Source organism: Saccostrea cucullata, unplaced genomic scaffold (genome assembly GCF_032062105.1).
Source record: "Saccostrea cucullata isolate Sc308-1 unplaced genomic scaffold, CSIRO_AGI_Scuc_v1 ctg4925, whole genome shotgun sequence".
NCBI classification, from domain to species: domain Eukaryota; kingdom Metazoa; phylum Mollusca; class Bivalvia; order Ostreida; family Ostreidae; genus Saccostrea; species Saccostrea cuccullata.
The window spans coordinates 81,073-95,003 of NW_026920346.1; positions in this window are offsets into that span (position 1 = coordinate 81,073).

Below are 13,931 nucleotides of genomic sequence, written 5' to 3' on the forward strand. Positions count from 1 at the left end.
AATTTTCAATATATACAAAGAATCCATAACATTTATGAAATTATGTAACAGCCAATAGTTTGAAGCAGATGACAACAATTCTGATAATTTGAAAAAATTTGGTCTATTACAATATATTTACAGAAAAATATTTGCATACCTTTTAAAATAAGTGATCCATACAGGTCCTCATTATTATCTATATTTACGTCACCTGCAATAACGTGTCCAGCAGGACTATAGTTATAGGGCAAAGAAGAACATGAACACGATGGAGGATCATGTTTCAGATACTCGGTATCCAGGTCGTGTAAAGTTTTTTTGTAATTGAAAAGTTTGGAATCAACGGTCGATGTATTTTTGTACTTTTAATGACAAAATAGAATGATCAGGTGAATTAAAATGTTTGTATAAAAGCTGCTGACCACCATGATTTATTTGAAATCGATGACCTGATATTCTTTTGTTAAGTGATCCCTTGGTTTCACCAACATAAACAAGTCCACACAGATTATACACAATTCCATAGACAGCGATTAATATTGCATATCAACTTACACATTGTGCATGTTAACATAATTATCTTACATGTTGACATAATTATCTTGCATGTTAATATAAATAAGTTGCAAGTTGACATAATAGTCTTACATGTTGACATAATTATCTTACATGCATGTTAATTTAAATAAGTCGCAAGTTGACATAATTATCTTGCATGTTGACACAACAAAAAGTCGCATGTCTACATAATTATGTTGCATATTGCAACTAAAATGTCAGATTAAGGCGTTAGTAGGTAATTTTACCCATATTTAAATTATATTTTCTTATAACATTGGTAACTTGCATGTCAACATATTTAACTTGTATGTCATTTAACATATATAACTTGCATGTCAACATATTTAACTTGCATTTCAACATATTTAACTTGCATGTTTACAAAAATATCTTACATGTAGGGGGTAGAAATATGCCAACATAGTTATGAATGTAATTTGAACAAAAAATCGTGATAACGTTATGATTTTCATTACTCTTAAACCATAAGACCTAAAACTTGTTTCTATTAGATAAACCTAATTCTTACAGATCGTATTAATATTTTATAGATAGTCTCTCTAAAAATGGTTTTCGTAAGTCCTGGTATACTGAACAATAAAAAAAAATGTATTTCATCTTCTACACCATCTTCTCTAGCCAAGGGTTTCTGATACGCTACTCTCCTCATGATTATAAGGTCAGCGTATCAGAAACCCTAGAGAAGATGTTTCTACACAATCAGACTTGCAGATAAGTACATTTTCTTTCATTAAAAGTTTGTTTATACCGACCAGTTTCACTAGCAAGAGGAGCTGATTTTAACATTTAGCATTTTAAAGGGGCTGGGTGGTGGCCATTTTTTGACTATTTTGATCTGCTTTAGAGGAAGTGCTCCATATAAAGATAACAATAAAATGATCAAATTTCAAAACTAAAATTTATAAGAAAAATTCTTTGCCAAATGATAGTTGACAGCTTGAGATATCATATCCTAAACTTTAAGTTATATCTGGTAGAAAACAAGAAAACATTGATGTAACCATCATTTGTCGCCCGGGAAATAAATAAAGTAAACAATGGAAACGAGTCTTTACCATCAGACCGCTTCAATATGTGTGGAAAAGGCATGCGTCTAAATGATGAAGACGATAGTGGAGAATATTTTGAAAACTTAAAGTCGGATGAAAATCGAGCAAAAACGACACTCTTTTAACTTTATCAATTCCCCAAGTAAATGTTGGCAACATAAAATGTAAATTAAAATTAGACACATGCATAACCTACATTCAAAATGTATTTCACTTTAACATGTTTAAGAATATAAAACACGAACTGTGTAGAGTATACGCTTTTTTGCGACATGTAAAATTCGATGTTCTAAAAAGGGGGACCTGTCGTCTTTATCGATAGCAAATGATAAGCAACTTAATATACTAAATATGAAAAACATATATATATTTTTACAGATTCACTTTATAGATCAGTATAAATATATAATACATCTCGTAATTTAAAAAGGGAAAGAACATTCTGATTAACAATATTTTTAATCTTAAGAAAACCTTTAAATTCTGAATAACTTCTCCCACCTCAATCTCCATACACCAACACCTAACTTATATGTATAGAGCAGCCCGGTCCTACGGGCTGCAATAAAAAATAATTTTTTGATCCCCAAGCATTAGAGAGCATATGATCTAAGCTAGCCTACCTCCATTGTCTGAGAGTGTATTATTGTCTGAGAGTGTATTATTGTCTGAGAGTGTAAATTGTGAGAGTGTAAAATGAGAGTGTATTATTGCATGAGAGTGTACATTCTGAAATGTATTTCACTTTGAGAGTGTATTATTGTCTGAGAGTGTATTGTTGTCTGAGAGTGTATTATTGTCTGAGAGTGTATTATTGTCTGAGAGTGTATTATTGTCTGAGAGTGTATTATTGTCTGAGAGTGTATTATTGTCTGAGAGTGTATTATTGTCTGAGAGTGTATTTACTGAAATATGAGAGTGTAAACATATATATATTTTTGAGAGTGTATTACTTTAGAGTGATTGTTGTATAAATATATGTCTGAGAGTGTATGTATTGTATTGTTGTCTGAGAGTGTAAAGAAGTGATAAACTGAATGTTTTTGAAGTGTTTAAGAAAACCTTTAAATTCTGAGAGTGTATTCTCCCACCTCAATCTCCATACACCAACACCTAACTTAGAGTGTATTATTGTCTGAGAGTGTATTACTGAGAGTGCATTATAAAAAATGAATTTTTTGATCCTGAGAGTGTATTGAGAGAGCATATGATCTAAGCTAGCCTACCTGCTTTTCTCTATTGTCTGAGAGTGTATTGCACCAAGTCAAGTGGCTTTATATTTTTCACATAACTTATTAGCAGCTATTGGAATAATATGATTATCATGTTCAAGATGTTGTATATCTATAGTTTACTGAGAATAAGATAAATACTATAAATTCCAATCAAGTTACTTTTGTTGTTTACATATCATAAATTGTTTTCATGCATAGCTTCTTTAAGTAGTGAATTATCATCAGAACTAAAGATCCTTTGAAAGTTTCAGTTAGCTTTTAACAATTATATCAACATGCATAGGAAAACGATACAAACAATTGCCTTATGACCACCACAAATACTAGAAGTAATATTTAAAAATGTTATATAAAGTTATGTCCTATAAAAGTTTTGAAGGCAAAAATTGGTATTTTTTAAACGTACCTATCTTAAAATCAATTGTACCTACATGTATCTTTAATTCAATGATACCTAGCATTAATTTTAATTGTACCCATTTTCAAAAGATTGAAGATATGTATTTTTTTTAATTCCATTGAACCTATCGTTAATTGAATTGAAGACAGGTATAATTTATTTGAATCTTTGTTTAATTATTTAGAGATAGGTATAATTAATGACACATATCTTTAATTCATTTGAGTGTCAAGTGTTTGATCGTGGATGGGTAGATATAAGAATATTTACATTTACTATCTTTTCTAGTTAGCCAACTGTGAAATTGCATGAGCAGTCTCTTTTAAAGTCATCATTTCGTAAGTTCTATGGTCGATACAATGACCTTGTCAGCAAATACATCGAAGCAAATACTGACTGACGTTTTTCATACCAACTGTTAGTTCATTATTTATGCACTAAAATGACGACGGATTTTTTCCATTATTTCCTGATCATGACAAGGAGTACACGGAGGGTGTGACAGGTCAGTAGGGGATGCTCACTCCTATATGGCACTTGATCCCATCTCTGATGTTTTGGAGGTCTGTGTTTGCTATGCTCCTATTTTGTATTGTTTAATGGACTTTAATGGACTTTGAGATTGAATATATACTGTTCGTTATCTCAATATCCTTATAGAATATAACATTTCAGCATCGAATTCATATTTTTGAATGTCTTCGGTCCTATAACACATGCACCGTGCCGTGCCGACAAATACTGAATACTGCGTGTTAGCGTGGTATGATAATTTGTCGGCACGGCCAAGTGTGTCATAGGACCGAAAAATCCAAAGTTATGAATTCAATGCTTACTTATATATTTTACATTCTCCATAAGTTTCCTTCTTCATAATTGCTTATTTCGTTGATCTCTAATGTGAATTTAGCGCCCTTCAAAACTGTCATGGTTAATAGACGTAGGAGCCGTTTGTGACATTGAATGGCGTTGCAAAGTTAAATAACGCAACCAAACATTGCGAGGGGAAAAAGTGACAAATGAATTTTAGTCCTTCATGCTAAATAATAAACTTATTATTATTTTCCCACATGAGTGGGTCTTCGCTCCACTTTTTGAAAAATAATCCTAAAACAAATATACATTTTTTGTTCACAAAAACATATGGATAAAGACCCACCAAAAGCTACACTTTTATGACATAACATTCGCACCTTTCCTAGAAATAAGTAAAGGGTCATATCTCAAACATGTATAGCGTCTCTCAGAAAGGTTTGTTTCTCATAATTTTATAAATTTCAATAATGAAAACTTAATAAATTTCAATAATGAAAACTTAATTCCAATACTCTATTCACAGATTGAATATGGTTTTTTAATATCTGAAGCTATATGGACATTCTAACCGTCTTGTTCCCATCTTCTTTCTAAGTTTAAAGGAAGGATCAATTTTCATATTTTTAAGAAAAAAAAAGAATTGCATCCAAATTTAGGTAATAAGAAATAATTACCCTGTAAAACAGTTAAATTTAGGTTCATAGAGCCTCTGCTTACTCATATGAATGTTTCTTAAATTGTATGATTTTTCAAAGCAACGTATAAACTGAATAAAATGCAAACAATTATAGCATGGCTTACGGGGCAAAATTTGACAAAAAGGCACCTAAACTTGACAAAATTTATAAAGGAATAATAGATGTTTGTGTCATTGAGAATTATCTCCCTTATCAGGGTATCAATGTACATTAAATTGGAAATTTAATATTTTCATGCATGGAATACGTATATGAAATATAGAGAGAAGATAACGGTAACGAAAAGTATTCAAGATTAAAAGTCTACTTTTCATCAAAGGTCAACATGTCCAAAAATTATTTTTACAAAAGCTCCAAAACAATATGATATATAAAGTTAAAACTTCAATCTGGATGTATTTCCTTTCTTTTATAATAACATTAAAATCGATCCTTACAAAAAGAAAAGAAAAAAAATTATTATTAAAATATACCTTCTTTTTTATGCATCATTAAACAAATGTTAAATATCATTGATGGAATTTAACAATGAAAACGAAAATGTAAACAATGATTGGGATCAGTAAGTGACTTCTTTTATTTTTTGGGACAACTTTCTCTGATCATGCTGATGCCCCCGCTAAAGAGAAATTAATTAAAGATCATTCGATACTGAGCACGATAGAGTCCTGATTTAGCCTTAACATGAACCCATTTCTGGTTAATTCCGCAATGGCATGAGACAGAGGGATGTGGACTCAATCGAGATCCTGTTCTGTACAAAACTGGGGAAGGTTAATCCGGCAGTTGTTTACCGTCTCATAGGCTTATATACCCACCCACAAGAAACACCACTGGACTCTGAGGCAGCTACTTGGAGGAACATCACGCTTCCATTGAAAAGGTATTTCATTTACAATGAATTCAATATTTATTATTCGTATTGATATTTGATAGGATTTACAATTCAAAACTGAAAACACACGGCTTTATTTTTCTACTAAAGAAATCAAGTGTTGCATGGTTTTTGAAAATGTTTCATGCACATTCTTATAACATATAACATATAAATAGACGTTTATTATTATATATTCATATGATAGTTTAAAAAAATTAAGTTCTGACTTAGTTCTGAAATTGTTTGGATTCCTTGTGTAATAAATATTCATTTCATTTTTTTTTTTAATTTAGCATCCAGGTATATCAAAATAAGAAAGAATGGCTGAACAATTAGGTATGTTAATTATATATTTCCATCCATTCTCTAACAATATAATTTTGTTGTTATTATTTTGAAAGTATTAACATATCTGCAAAGATTAAAAGTACATGTAACAAATATCAAACCCTTTCCATTGTAAATATTCACCAACTTTGGTTGAGTGATGTTATTAATTTCTTTACCTCGCCTATTAATCTGAAATGTATCCAAGATTTGGCTTACTGAGAATTGTACTAATACGTTACCTCTACATTGGTATGTGGTTCAATTTTTTGCAGATAACTAAACACTGTACTGTATATCAAAAGTTAAGCTCAATTCACTATAGAGAAAAATGAATTATAATAAAAAGAGGTAAGTTCAAAGTCTTAAAAATGCCTTATATAATTGCCTGCTGATAAAACAGTCCGCCTTTCGGCAGCCCTTTCAATTCCTTTTTTCTTTCTTGTAAACGGTTGAGTTTGTGTTTCCTACATATATTGTACGACATGGCATTACTCTATTTATTTTAAATTGAACAAAACGTTTATTATAATATTTGTATAATTTTCTTTAAAGTTTAAAATAGTGGCACTTTCCTATAAATTCCTTTTGTAAATGTATTCTGTATTTTGAGATGGTCCCATAAAAATACATGGGCTGTAGATTTTCTCTGTTCTTGGCATGTACATGAAATATATGAAGATAATGAACAGTATTCAAGCTCAAAAGTCTATAAAAGAATACAAAATAGGAACAAAGCATTGCATTGAAGTTAATGCAAATTAGATGTGATCTAAAATTAAATTGTATTCAATTGTAGTTTTCACAAATCAAAACCAATTCGGCTCACTTAAATCTAAATAACTTGATTTCCAAAAATGATGATTCAGTGAACAAACACTTCAGAAGGTGAATAGAGCTGATCTATTTATTAGACCTGCTCAACAGAGCAGCTAGTTTACATGTACTTGTGTATGGTTTCTTTTTATCATTTATAAGGTACTAACAATACTTTCATTACTTTGATCCTTTATAAGGTGAAAAGAAGAAGGAAGTTTTGCAAGAACTGGAAAAGATAGCAGATCTCACACAATTAGATGAAAAAGAAACAGAATTCTTGCATCAGATGGTAGAGAACATCATCAAAGATGGTTCGGATGAAATAAAAAAATTTTCCTGGCTTCCTGAACATTTGGAATCCGCTTCAGACGAGGAAATTCTCAGTTCTCTTGAACAACAACTGAGTCGTGAAGAGAACCTGCTTCTGAATCATGCATTACATCTGGAGACCTTCACCATGACCCTGGAACCCGCTAATTCACCAAAAACTGCACGTTTTACAAGAGGGGGGAGGAAATTCTTGCAAGACATCAATCTTTCTACATCTAGTGGAACCCTTACAGCCATGAATAAGCAAATAACAAGCATACTCGTGGAGATAGTCCTGGTGGTAATGTCCTCCCTTGGCTTGACAATTTCCTATACAGACGAGCAAATGGATTCTGTCATCAACGAGGTCAACCAGGTGATTACTGATTACATTCACCAAAAGGTTGAGGAGTTTGTCAAGGAATGGCCAAAGGCAACTACTATCATGGCCAAGGCAAAGCTAGTATTTAATCTGCTGAAATCCTTAGCTACAGGTGATACTGGCCTTCTGATGAAACTTGGCTATGCTATAGTTTCCCAATTGTCATGGTGGGAAAAAATGAAGATGATTGCTAAATTAAAGGTGGCCTACGACGATGCGATGAAACATCCAGCCGCAATGATAGCAAAAATAGCAAAGTCGTTGACAAGTGCACCTGGCATCATTGAAAAGAAAGTACTTAATATGTATGCCTTGAAGAATCTTCAACAAAAGTGATCAGTTTATTGTTAAGAGACAATGACGCCAAGACCATATGTTTATTAAATAAAGTATTATTATTATTATTATTATTATTATGAGTATTATTGCTATGCTTTAGTCTCCCCTTGGTAATTTTGGGAAAAATTGAAGATGATTGCTCTACTTAAGGTGACCTACGACAATGCGTTGCAACATCCAGCCGCAACGATAGCAAAAATAGCAAAGTTTGCCTTGAAGAATCTTCCACAAAGGTGATCAGTTTATGACATGAAGACCTTATATTCATTAAATAAAGTTTGTTTATTTTTATTATTATTATTATTATTATTTTGTTGTTGTTGTTATTGTTATTAAACTTTCTGAAACATGTATCAATAAATAAAAATATATTATTATAAACAGTCGTCAAATTTTTAATTTCAAGAAAGAGAGAGAAATGAACATTAGAATGATATGGAGATATAGAACAGTTACAATATTCAATATCAAAGTCCATAAAACAATACAAAATAGGAGCAGAACGAACACGGATCTCCTGAGCAATGTGGCCAGGAGAAAAATCAGAACTCATTTTATTACTGAAAAGTTGAAACCCAATAGTGGCCCCAACCAATTCTTAAAGGGGAGAGGGTATGATTTGAACAAACTTGAATCTACATAACTAAAGATGCTTGCATATTTCTTTGACAACCTGTGGCTTTATTGCCCTTCACATTTGAACTTAAATTGTGGCCCCGTCCTACCCTCACGGGTCATGACTTGAACAAACATAAATGTACACTACCTGACTTAAATCTACACTACCTGAGAATGCTTTCATTTAAGAAATAAACAACGTTATTTAGTGCACATGGCGTTATGAATAGCATTTGCTCTGGTGGGATATTCCATATGGAAAATGTTCCAGCAGAGCTATGGGTATTCATAATGCCATATTCACTAAATAATTGTTGTTTATTACTTATATTTGCATTCTTTGATGATGTCAAGAATATCAGAGGAAATTCTGGCTTACATAAGGATGTGGCTTGTTGTCTTCAGTAAAGAAAAACACACGACTTTAAAATTAGTATACCTGATCAATGCAACTTTTCTCGAATAAATCACAAACAATTTATAAAGTATTAGCCTCTTTTAAAACACAGTTATCAGATACAAGCTGCGCCTTCGTCACATTCTCTTAATTTTTGTTTTGATGCAGATGTGACGTCATCGATCAATGTTATTGAAATCCTCTGACAAAATTCAATACTGTAATTTAACTTTATGATAAAAAAGAGAATGCTTAAATAATCATTATAACTGCAGAATGCTTTTCTATATGATTTTTTTCTATTTGTTTTTTAAAGTTGAAATCGTTCTCACCCAAGTGTGAAGAGTTATCGTTCTTTGTACAAATATGCAAAAATACGATAAGAAAAAATAAAAATATGGCAGTTCTTTTCAATTCTAAAAAGTTTTATTATACAATTAAATAGATTAACTAAAATCAAATTTTTAAAGATATAAATCAGGAATTTTAAATTGTTCTGAATATCTTTTTTCCCAAAACAAATCATTAAAAACTTATATATTCTCCTTTTACGAATATACTTCTCAACACAATAAGTAAGTGTCGTATACCCTACACTACACGAGTGTGAAAGAGCAATTGCAATCATAGCAGAAGCAATTGCTTCTATAGTGCTATGAATGCAGTTGATGACTATATGTTCATAGTAGGAGAGAGCACGGATTTATGCAAATATATGATAATGACTTATCATGGCTTTCCCATTCTTAAAACGATTTTTAGAGATTTTCTCTACACGTTTCTATGTTGTGGTCCTGCCCTACTTCCAGGAATAATGACTTGAGCAAACTTGAATCTACACTACCTGAGGATGCTTCCTTATAAATATGACTTATCATGGCTTTCTATTCTGGAGAAGAATTTTTTTTAAAAATCTATATGATTATATGTAAAACTTTAATCAGTCATTGTGGCCCTACCCTATCCCAAAAAAGTTAATGAAGACATTGAAGCGCTTAACATTATCAACAAGCTAATTCAGAGAATTTGTGTTTCCCGCTTTGGGTAAAAATAAACTATGCGCAGTTTGTGGGGTAGGGTGGTGGATGGGTGGGAGAATCGGATCTCCCTGACTGAATTTAAAGAATTATTAGAGTTATGCATGTAAATTGAAGCAAATAAAATATTTCAATATGGATATAAAGAATTGATTGCTTATTCTTTATTATGTGTATAGAAGATCCTTTTTATGTTGAATATTTATCACACTGTAATGATGATTTTATGAGTTTGTACAAGCTAGATCTCATAAAGTTTTCATTGCTCATGCTGAATACTATCATTTAGTTAAAAAAAGTATTTCGAAAAAAAGTGGATCGGCCTGGAATCAAACCCTGGACCTCTCGAGAATATTTCAATCATATGGAGACGTCACCGTATGCCGGTGAAGGACTTCAAATTTTCACCTTTACTCGGCACTCAGAGCCATTGAGCAGTGAGGGATCTTTATCGTGCCAACGCCTGCCGCTGACACGGGACCTCGGTTTTTAAGGTCTCATCCGAAGGACCCGCAAGTTTCACTTCTAAGTGCCGAGTGCATGGCGAAGGAACAGTACTAGTCGCTACCTATTTAAACGACTAGGCCAGTCGCGGCCGAGATACGAACTCACGACTTCCCGATCAAGGAGCAAGCGCTCTACCGACTGCATGAGCTACCGTGAACGGTACATTCACGTTCGATATTGTCCAAATTTTACACAATGCATGCTGTCTAATTTAACCTTTATTAAACAGGTTTAATAATTGTAATAAGAATATAAAGTCCGCCGAGAACCTGTTTTATAGACTGGCAGTACCTGTCTCATTCGTACGAAACGACTGTATATCGAATATCAGACAGGCAAGCCTGTCTACCCGTTTTATACGTAATAACTCTCCTCATGCCACTGTGCTAAAAATAGCGACATGTAATACAATAAATACTAATAAACAAACGGGGCGGGACACTTTGAGAGGGATGAAAGAGGTCCTAGGGAGTGTTGGTATAAATCTACATCGCAAAAGCTTAACATTCCTTTTGAAATATCGCCCGAAAATGAAAGTGTTACAAACAAACAGAATGTATACATATATGACCTTGAACTTTGACCTTTTGACCTCAAAATCAATAAGGGTCTTACTTAGGCCACAGAGGGTTATGTAAAATTTCATTGCAAAAGCTCAAAGGGTTCTCGAGATATCGCGCGGAAAAGAAAGTGTTATTATAATAGCAAACAGAATTTGCAAATTTATGACCTTGACCTTTGACCTTTTGACCTCAAATTCAAAAGGGTTGTTCTTTAGTCCATAGGAAGTTGCTATCCAAAATTTCATTGCAAATTAAAGCTCAAAGGGATCTTGAGATTAGCGTTACAGAAAGCGATACAGACAAACGGAATGACGGATGGACAGCTATATAGTTGAGATGTACATTGTGCATTTTACGGAAGGTGCAGGGTTATCATTTTGCTTTGTTGGGTTATTACAAGTACAATGGTGACTTAAGAGGTTTCACTAGGAATTCAAAGAAATAGTATATTGTGGGGGTGATTATCTATATTTGTTGGGTTAAAAATCTATATTCGTGGGGTTAAAGATCTGTATTTGTGGGGTTAAAGAATATAAATTAAGAGGGTTAATATCAAATCAAATATCTCAAAATTTTTTCTGTTTATCTGAAAAACTTAGAATAAATAACAATAACATTTTTCGACTTCTAAATACGAGTTACAATGCAAAAATGTTCTTATTTGAGGATAGCATGCACCAAAGTAAACTAACACATAAAGATGATAGACAAGAATATCCAACAATTTTTTAAACAAACAACCCACTATGTTATATAGATATAACAGACAACACTAGGCCCATAAAGTATATGCCAAACAATCCCACTATATACTCTAATGAAGATAATAGAAAACACTAAGCCCACAAAGTGTTAGGACATCATCCCAACTATGCACTCTAATAAAGATAATAGACAAAACTAACCCCATACAGTACCGACCAGACCCCTTGTGTATTCTGAATTTGCAGACTCCCTGTTGTTTTGTTTACTTGCAGCAAAGAGGAGTTTAAACTATTTTAAAAAAAACAAGGATTTCTAACAATCTTTTAATATGTAGAGATTACATGTATAATAATTATTTGATATTTTCAGGGACTGTATATTAACACAAATGTACATTGTAGTTTAGAATGAGTAAGTAGGAGAATATTTTTCCCTAAAATAAACCACCTGTTCATGAGAAAAAATATCTACATGTAGATTTTATTATAAAGTGTAAAATTAAATACTCAAAATTTGCATTACCACGATTAAAATTAAATCATTACATTTAGATATAAGATTTTTTGGGTGAAAAATCTACACTTTTTACAAGTGCCAAGCTAAAAAAGAGTGTTCCTTGAAACCCTCAAATAAATCCTAACAATTTATTTTATGACCATGAAATAAAATTCTGCCAACATTCTTCCGTAACATAAACAATGTGAACAATTATTAGAGAATTTATATATCAATTAGTTTTTAATTGATTAACAGGTTATTAAAAGAGTACATTTATTTCAAAAATAAATAGTTGGAAATACCGGGAATTGTGATTTGTTTCTTTTCCTTTTTTTTTTGTTTTGTTTTGTTTTGTTTTGTTTTGCTTGACATGTGTTTACCTGGTCGATAATGTGTACATAACGGATTTTAAGGAGGCTCATTACACCCCTTTTTGATGACGTACTACACAAAAAAAATTAACCTCCATTGTGTCGACTGGTTTCCTCTGGGGACGAATTATACAGATACCTCTATATTATGACCCTGACCTTTAAAACTCTTTAAAAATAGACGAAACATGCGGTGTTATAAACAGTGAAAACAAAGAAAGAGATTCATAATGCAAGAAGAAGAATTGCTGTTAAGCAGAACCAAAAGAAAACAACAGTCAAATCTTCGCCAAACAAGTAATGTCAATTTCATAGCGATGCATGCAGTGAGCTCTATCAATCAATGACATGTTTTGTATGGAGGAAATTTGAGTTAAAATCTACTACCTTGTTGAAATAAAAAAAAGTTATTTACTTGCACTATTTACTGTGTTGGTGTTGATTTATATATTTGCTTTATTGATTTTAAATGTATACTCTGGCAATTTAAAGCTTTGTTCTGAATTTTAGATGTAATGTCAAACGTTCCCTAGTGTTTTGAATCTTAGGTTATTAGGAAAGATAACTCTTAAAAGTGGACTTTTTATACCAAATATTTTCTAAATTGGATTTTTCATTTCGTTTAAACATTCTTCATTCAATTTGATACATGTAATTCATTGAAATACATTCCTTGTCTCTTCAGAACTCATTTTCTTAATGTTTTATGCATAGATTAAAAAGATAATGACATTAATTGTTTTTTAGGAGAAAATTATTTTTCTTATAAAATTATTATTAGATATTATGATGTATTTTCACTCTGTGTACTTGTCTTAAGAAGATGACCAACATTTGACACTGATAGTTCTGAAATTCTATTAATAATAAACTTGTAAAAAAAACATTTTACTAAAATTAGACAAAAACTAAAAATTTCTATAAAAAGTATTAATGATATCAATACCCTCATCTGGATATTTGACATCTACATTATAAGTGGTGCTGTATTAAAATCCAAAATAAACTGTGGATGTAATAAGCCACCTTAAAAAAATGGTATCAACACTTGCGGTTTCAATCGCCTTTGTGCAGAAAATCAATCATGCATGCATTTGGGTACACATATCAATGTTACACATCATTGAACAAGCTGCTGACAATAACATCAATTTCAATCTATGTAAAGCAAAATAATTGCTAAATTTCTTCCAGGATTAATTGATTTTAATCATAATCTTTAGGTTTCATACATTTACAAATAAAACACTTAAAACTGAGTATTAAAGAGATAGAGACACAAATATTAATTAAATTGACATGTCAGTAAAAATAATACTTGGCAAAATTAACAATTAAGAATGTTTCAAAAGCCCCAATTTTATTAGGAAAATGCATTTAGAGTATCCCAATAGTATGGGAATATCCTTACTCTATAAAT